General features: G+C 34.9%; 1 long non-coding RNA gene across 1 annotated transcript; it reads right to left on the minus strand.

The window, feature by feature from the left end:
• Positions 1–3,452: 3,452 nt before the first annotated feature.
• LOC132623153 (uncharacterized) lies at positions 3,453–6,559 on the minus strand. Its single transcript, XR_009576108.1, has 3 exons — positions 6,464–6,559; positions 3,834–3,906; positions 3,453–3,740 (listed from the first exon to the last, which is right to left on the minus strand). It is a non-coding gene; the product is annotated as an uncharacterized LOC132623153 (long non-coding RNA).
• Positions 6,560–6,774: the final 215 nt, after the last annotated feature.

A 6,774-nucleotide genomic window follows, 5' to 3' on the forward strand; every position in this document is an offset into this window, starting at 1 on the left:
ACCAAGTTCAAATACAGAGGATCAGCTCATCATACCATATTTAGTATAGTTCATAGATATACACCAAATTCTCAAGTTAACAAACTCCACATCCAAGCTTGAAACAAGTTTGTCATACTAACACAACCAAATTTAAGCATCTTTACCTTAATATTCATAATAAACAACCTAAAAGATATCCGACCCAATCTAGACGACTCAGATCTTGTTTTAAACTAACATTTAAACATACAGGGTCATGCTACGGTTTAATAATGTATCATTACTAGTTGACATAATCATCCTCGTATGAACTCATGTGAACACATAAATACTAATAAAATTGAAATTAACTAAACTGAATTAAGACATAAACAGATAGATACTGTTAAACTACTAAACTGGAAATTAAACCAAACTAAACGTGAACATCTAAATATTTTAACTTCTGAGCCGAGACTAAACTAACTAAAACAAGAATATGCATAATGCTACTAAGCTAAGCTAAACTGAAATTAACCAACCGAGACAACAAACATGTATGAACACATAAACACTTATTGAACTACCAGACTGAAATTAATTAACTAAATAAAAGTTGTTCACATACTTAAACAAACTAAACTAAATTATCATACATAAGCATGCTTAACCCCACAAACAGACTAACACAGAAACATGCAAACAGACTTATCTATCAAACTAAATTAACTTAACTAAACTAACGTGCTTTAATCACAGAATAACAAACTAAAATAACACAGAGCAACCAAATAATGCAAAATAAAAATAAAAAAAGGGAATGGAGAATTACCTTCTTCGGGTGCAGCGAAGTGAGGTTTCGAATCTTCGATCTACCTCGAAACACCACAAACTCCGAGTTTGTATACCCTCGGATCCGAAACAATACCCAGGGCAAAAGAAGAACAAAAAAAATGATTTAACATTTTTAAGAATCAATATCAAGAAACGCTGAAACTAATATTTTCTAAGAGGGTTTCTGGGAGGCTAAAGAACTTAATTTTTAGGGAATTTTGGCGGTTAAAGAACTAGTCTTTTGTAGGGGGATTTTTGGGCAGCTAAAAGGACTCTCCTTCAATGACTCCCGAAGCGAATATTTATAGCGGACATTTAGGGTTTTTCTAGGGTTCAAAATTGCGCGGGATTTCTGGTCGAAAATCTTTTCAAATCAAATGTTAGGGTTCTATCGTCGATCAGAAAACCCAGAAGAAGAAGACAACATTCATAAAAAATTTGTACTCGAAATCAAAGGAACGGATAAAAGAGACGGATTTTGAATTCACAAATGGCCAAAACCCATTAAGGTGATTTCAGATCGAAGGAAAAAGCCAGAGAAAACAGAGAGAGGAACTCGCCTCTTCAACCTTGACCCGGATGATGGAAGGTACAAGGCATTAATTTTCTTTCCCGAATTGGCCATGCATGGACTGGGGATGGCGAAATGGATCTGTGACTTCACCATTTTTGTGAGGAGAGAGAGAGCGTGTGAAGAGAGAGGAGCGGGAAGGGGGGGGGGGGGGGGGGGGGGCGGATCTGAAATGGTGTATAACCCTAGTGCTACATTTCTTGAAAGGGGAATCGGGTAGTAGGTCGGGTTATTAGGTTAAAATAATGGGCTGAGTTGAATATTGTTTTGGGCTGGGTCGGCTGAAGAATTAAACGTGGGCTGGGTAGTGAGTTTGGTATTAAAATGTGGGCTAATCACAATGGGTTGGTCCGAAAGTGATTATAAATTGATTGGGGCGGATAGGCTAAAATATATATTTGCTTCTTATGTTATTTTGAGCTTCTAAATTTGCATAAAAGATCTATTTTAATTAAAAATATTACCTATTATAAAAGTATGTATTTATCAGTGCTCGGATAAAAAAATTTATATGACATCGTAATGGTCATGCGATAATATCAGTGAATAAACGCTATTATTTAACTGCGCAAAATAGATGCGATGCGTGTGCATAAGGTGATAAAAATGCTGAAAGTGTACAATGCAAATTATAATAATACTGGTAATAATGATAATAAAATAATAATGATAATAATAATAATAATAATAATAATAATAATAATAATAATAATAATAATAGTAATAGTGGTAGTAGTAACGGTAGTAAAATAAAAATAATAACAGCAGTGACTACAATAGGATAATGAAACGCCTGTATTAATAAAAGCTAATAATTGTAGTAAAGTATAAATAATTATTTTTAAAGTTGTCCAAAAATACTAGAAGCGTAAATAGATATTTTGGGGAAGGCGGGACAAAATTGGGTGTCAACAGGTGCGATTGCTGGTACTACTGTTGGCGTGACTATTGGGCCAACAAATGTTGCATCGTCAAGCCGTCCAACTAGGGGTGGGCGTTCGGTTGTTCGGTTCGGTTTTTTCAAAGTTCGGTTCGGTATTTCGGTTTCGGTTTTTTTAAAGTGAAAACCAAACACCGCACCGAATTAATTCGGTTCGGTACGGTGTTTTGAAGTTTGGTTCGGTTCGGTTTCGGTTTTTTAATTCGGTTTTTTGACATTGATTAAGTCCTCTTTGGTATGTTATCCTTGCACTTACAAACATCAAAGAATAAATGTGGACCACACTGATACAGTCATACTACCACATTACTCTAAGCAAAAACTACAGAATCACGTTTCAGACAAACACAACACTTTCACTGGCCATAAGTCCATTCTTGATTTTTCTATGTTGCTGGAGGATCCTTGTAAATTTCTACTTGTTTACTTTTACTCCATAGAATAATATACAAGCCAATAATAACCAAAATAGATCCCAATATGCTGTTTAAGGAAAAAAAAAATGGCAGTAGTTAAGACTTAAGAGTAATCAAAACTTATCCTCTGATTACAACATTGCTCTGATTGGAGTAATCAAAACTTATCCTCTGATTACAACACTTTCACCTGAATTTTATCATTATTCGTATAAAATATGAAAGTATGAAAGACAAGAAAATGAGATAATACAATGAAAATACTGAAATTATACAAGGAATCAAATATGCATAATAGGAAGTTATGGATTTTGTTGCAACTGAACACAAAGACATCCACTTTTTTTATGATCCAATTACACAAGTATTTTTAAAAGGTGCATCTTTCATAAAACAAGTACAGCAAGCCAAACAGCAGCAGCCAGCAGCCAGTAGCACCAACCAGTGCCACTGCCAGCAGCCAGCACAGCCACTGCCACTGCCAGCAGCCAGCACCAGCCACTGCCAGCCAGCACCAGTCACTGCCAGCAACCAGCAGCAGCATAGTTTACGTACAAAATCAGTACTTTAACACTTAACAGAGGAAACCAGTAACAACATGCAGCAAAACAGCGCACACAGTAAAAACGAGCAACACAAATGAAATAACATAAGTTTAAAACAAGTAGCATCCAAACAACACAAATTTCTTAAAATCTAGCTCCAAATACAAAACATTAGTTGTCACGAACTAAGTCTTAAATCCATCATCTTAACACAATACTAGCAATCACAATTTGGTCCGAAATTCACCAAATTCAAAACATAAGCTTAAATTTGAAGGCGAATTTGCCTCTCTTGTTGACGCTCAAGACATTTCTCAATATGCTTCAACAAGGAAATTGTGCCAGACACTTTTGGATTATATTTAAGTATCATACCGCATGTCAAGCACCTTACTTTACGCCCTTCTTCATTGTCTTGAACTATCGCAAAGTATTCCCAAACATGTGAACGAGCTTTAGGAGGCATGGTCGAACTTGAACATGATAAGAAGTAAGATAAAACCAAAAGTTAGAATATAACTTTCAGGATAAAAGAACAAAACTACAAAATAAAATATTGAACTTACCACTAGTAGCAAAAAATAGCAAATTGCAATCAAACATCAACAATGCAAGGATCTCTTCCACTATTTGCCATCTCTAAAGTTAATTTAATAAAATGTGTCATATATTATAAATAAGAATATGATTTTTGCACTAAAACACACAAAAATATATAAAACGTTACCAAGTTCAAGTTTCTCAAGATACTCCAAACTTCCACACTAACGGGTTTAGTCTCTTCTCTAAGCCAATCTTGAGAACAAATAAGAGATTGCACATATTTAGGAGTTAATGAACTTCTAAATGGATCAAGAATAAGCCCACCGGTACTAAATGCACATTCCGATGCCACACTAGAAACCGGAATAGCCAATACATCACGAGCCAACTCTGAAAGAACGGGAAATCTAGGAGCATTTACTTTCCACCAATCTACGATTGAAAACTCAACACGTTCATCTTCAAGTTCTTGATCTTCACTAATGTATCTATCCAACTCCGATTTAGCACCCGCACACCCAGAATCTTCTTTTTGTTTTTTCAAGTCAAGCTTAGCTCTCAAAGCTTTTTTTTTTCAAATAGGTGTCAGAATTAGAAGATACATCAGATGAGCATTGAGATGAAGAAGATGTAGATGGAGATGATTTATGATGAAATTCTCTTGAATAATTTTTTAGATACTCTCCAAACAAAGATTTCATATAATCATACACTCCTTCGCTTACTTTTTTTCCTACTTCCTCACCAAATAGCTCTTCAAGCTCAAAGTTAACATACACAAATTTATTACGAGGATCCAACACGGAAGCAATAAAAATCATTTTGTTCATCTTTTCGGGATCCCCCCAATACTTTTTGAACTTTTGTCTCATTCGCTCAGCCATTATACATAAACTAACATCTTCACTTTCTAAACACACTTTCAAATGTACATCAAGCTCACATATATCCTCAAAATGAACATTAGAAGTAACGTAATGTGAACCTGAAACCTTTACGGTGAGCTCATGAAATCTTTCAAGAAACTTTACCACATTCCTTACATTCGCCCAATCATCACATGCGACAGGACCTGCAACACTTCCATCTTCGCAAACATGAGTAGCAAGATAAGTTTTAAAATTCTCATCGAAAAAATCAAACCTATCAAAGGCCTTCTCAAAGTGTTGTGCTGTATCCAACATTAAGTAGGTGGAATTCCACCTAGTAGGCACATCTAGCTCTAATGATTTAGAACATTCCACCTTTTGAACTTCACAACATTTCTTAAAGTGAGCTCCTCTTGCCGAAGATGATCTAACATACCTTACCATTTGCCTAACACGTTTGACAGAAGCATCAATTTCCTTCAAACCTTCTTGCACAATTAGATTAAGTATGTGAGCCATACATCTCACATGAAGATGTTTACCATTCATTATATTAGTTTCCCAATTATTTAACTGTTTGGACAATTCTCTAACTGTAACATCGTTGGAAGAAGCATTATCAACAGTAACAGTAAAAATTTGATCCAAGTTCCAATAAAGCAAACAAGTGCCAATAGCCTCTGCCATATGCTCACCCTTATGACTAGTGATAGGGCAAAAATTCAATATTTTTTTATGCAAAACCCAATCTCTATCAATATAGTGAGCAGTCAAACACATATAATTAATTTTTTGCAACGATGTCCATGTGTCAGTGGTAAGGCAAAATTTTGCTTTTGCTTCTCTAAAAGACTTCTTCAAATCTAGTCTCAATTCATCGTAACGTCCATAACAATCCCTTGTTACTGTTCTATGGGAAGGAACTTGAAATAAAGGTTGGGCTACTTGCATAAACTTCTTGAAGCCTTCCTTTTCTACAAAGCTAAATGGTAGTTCATCTATAATTATTATCTCAACTAAAGCCCTCCTAATTAATTGTTGATCAAATTCCCAACGCGGCTCATGCTCATCCGTAGATGCAAAATTTATCTTTTTCTGAGTGCTAGTTTCACTCTTGGCTTTATATGGTATGCACCTCAAAGCTATATGTTGTCTCAATCCCGTTGTTCCATTTACAGATGTATTAGCTGCATAAAGATTTTTACAATGCCTACACTTTGCTTTAACAATACCATTTAAAACGACCTTATCAAAGTGCTCCCAAACATCTGATCTAGATTTCATATTCTTTCTTTTCTTTGTTACTTGGGGCTCGGTGTCAAGTGAGTTGTCATTGCTATCATCTGTATTAGTTACGGTATCAGTTGAACCAGCCAAACTTAATCTAGTTTCATCCGCCATCTATAAAAAATTAAAAAGAGAAACTATAAGATAAAGCTCTATAATAGTAGAGCAGCAAATATGCAAGAAATTATCCTAAGTCCTAACCCACTGATAATTTAAGAAAATTTAACAAATCTGAAAAAATACCACAGCAAAATACCACAACAAATCTGAAAAAATAACATAGCATTTTTACAAACTTATATATTGACATACCCATTTCTCTACGATATATTGAGGGAATTTATTGAGATTACAAACTTGGGGAAATTGTCACTACCATCTTGTAAAAGTTAAAACTTGGGGGAATTGAAATTCGTCTGAATAAGAAATTAAGAATGTAAAGATACTAGTTTGTGGGAGCCTAAAAATGAGAAATTATAAGAAGGAAATAAAACTACCTTATGGGTCTTGTGGAAGAGCTGAAGCAGTTGTGGTCTTGTTGAAGAAGAGGAAATGGCGTGAAGCAGTCAGCAGTGAAGAGGATTGAGGAAATGACGTGAAGAAGAGGAAATGGCGTGAAGACTGAAGAGCAGTGGACTCACTGGACTAGGGTTGAATATTGTTTACTTGATAATGAATTTGGGCTTGGACAATGAATTTGGGCTTGGATAGTTGGATATCTGTTATGAACTTGTTCTCATTCATGGAAGTAATTATGATGTTGATATATATTATATATTGGTTAAAAAAATATTATAATAAATTTTCG

Source organism: Lycium barbarum, chromosome 2 (assembly GCF_019175385.1).
Source record: "Lycium barbarum isolate Lr01 chromosome 2, ASM1917538v2, whole genome shotgun sequence".
Taxonomy (NCBI): domain Eukaryota; kingdom Viridiplantae; phylum Streptophyta; class Magnoliopsida; order Solanales; family Solanaceae; genus Lycium; species Lycium barbarum.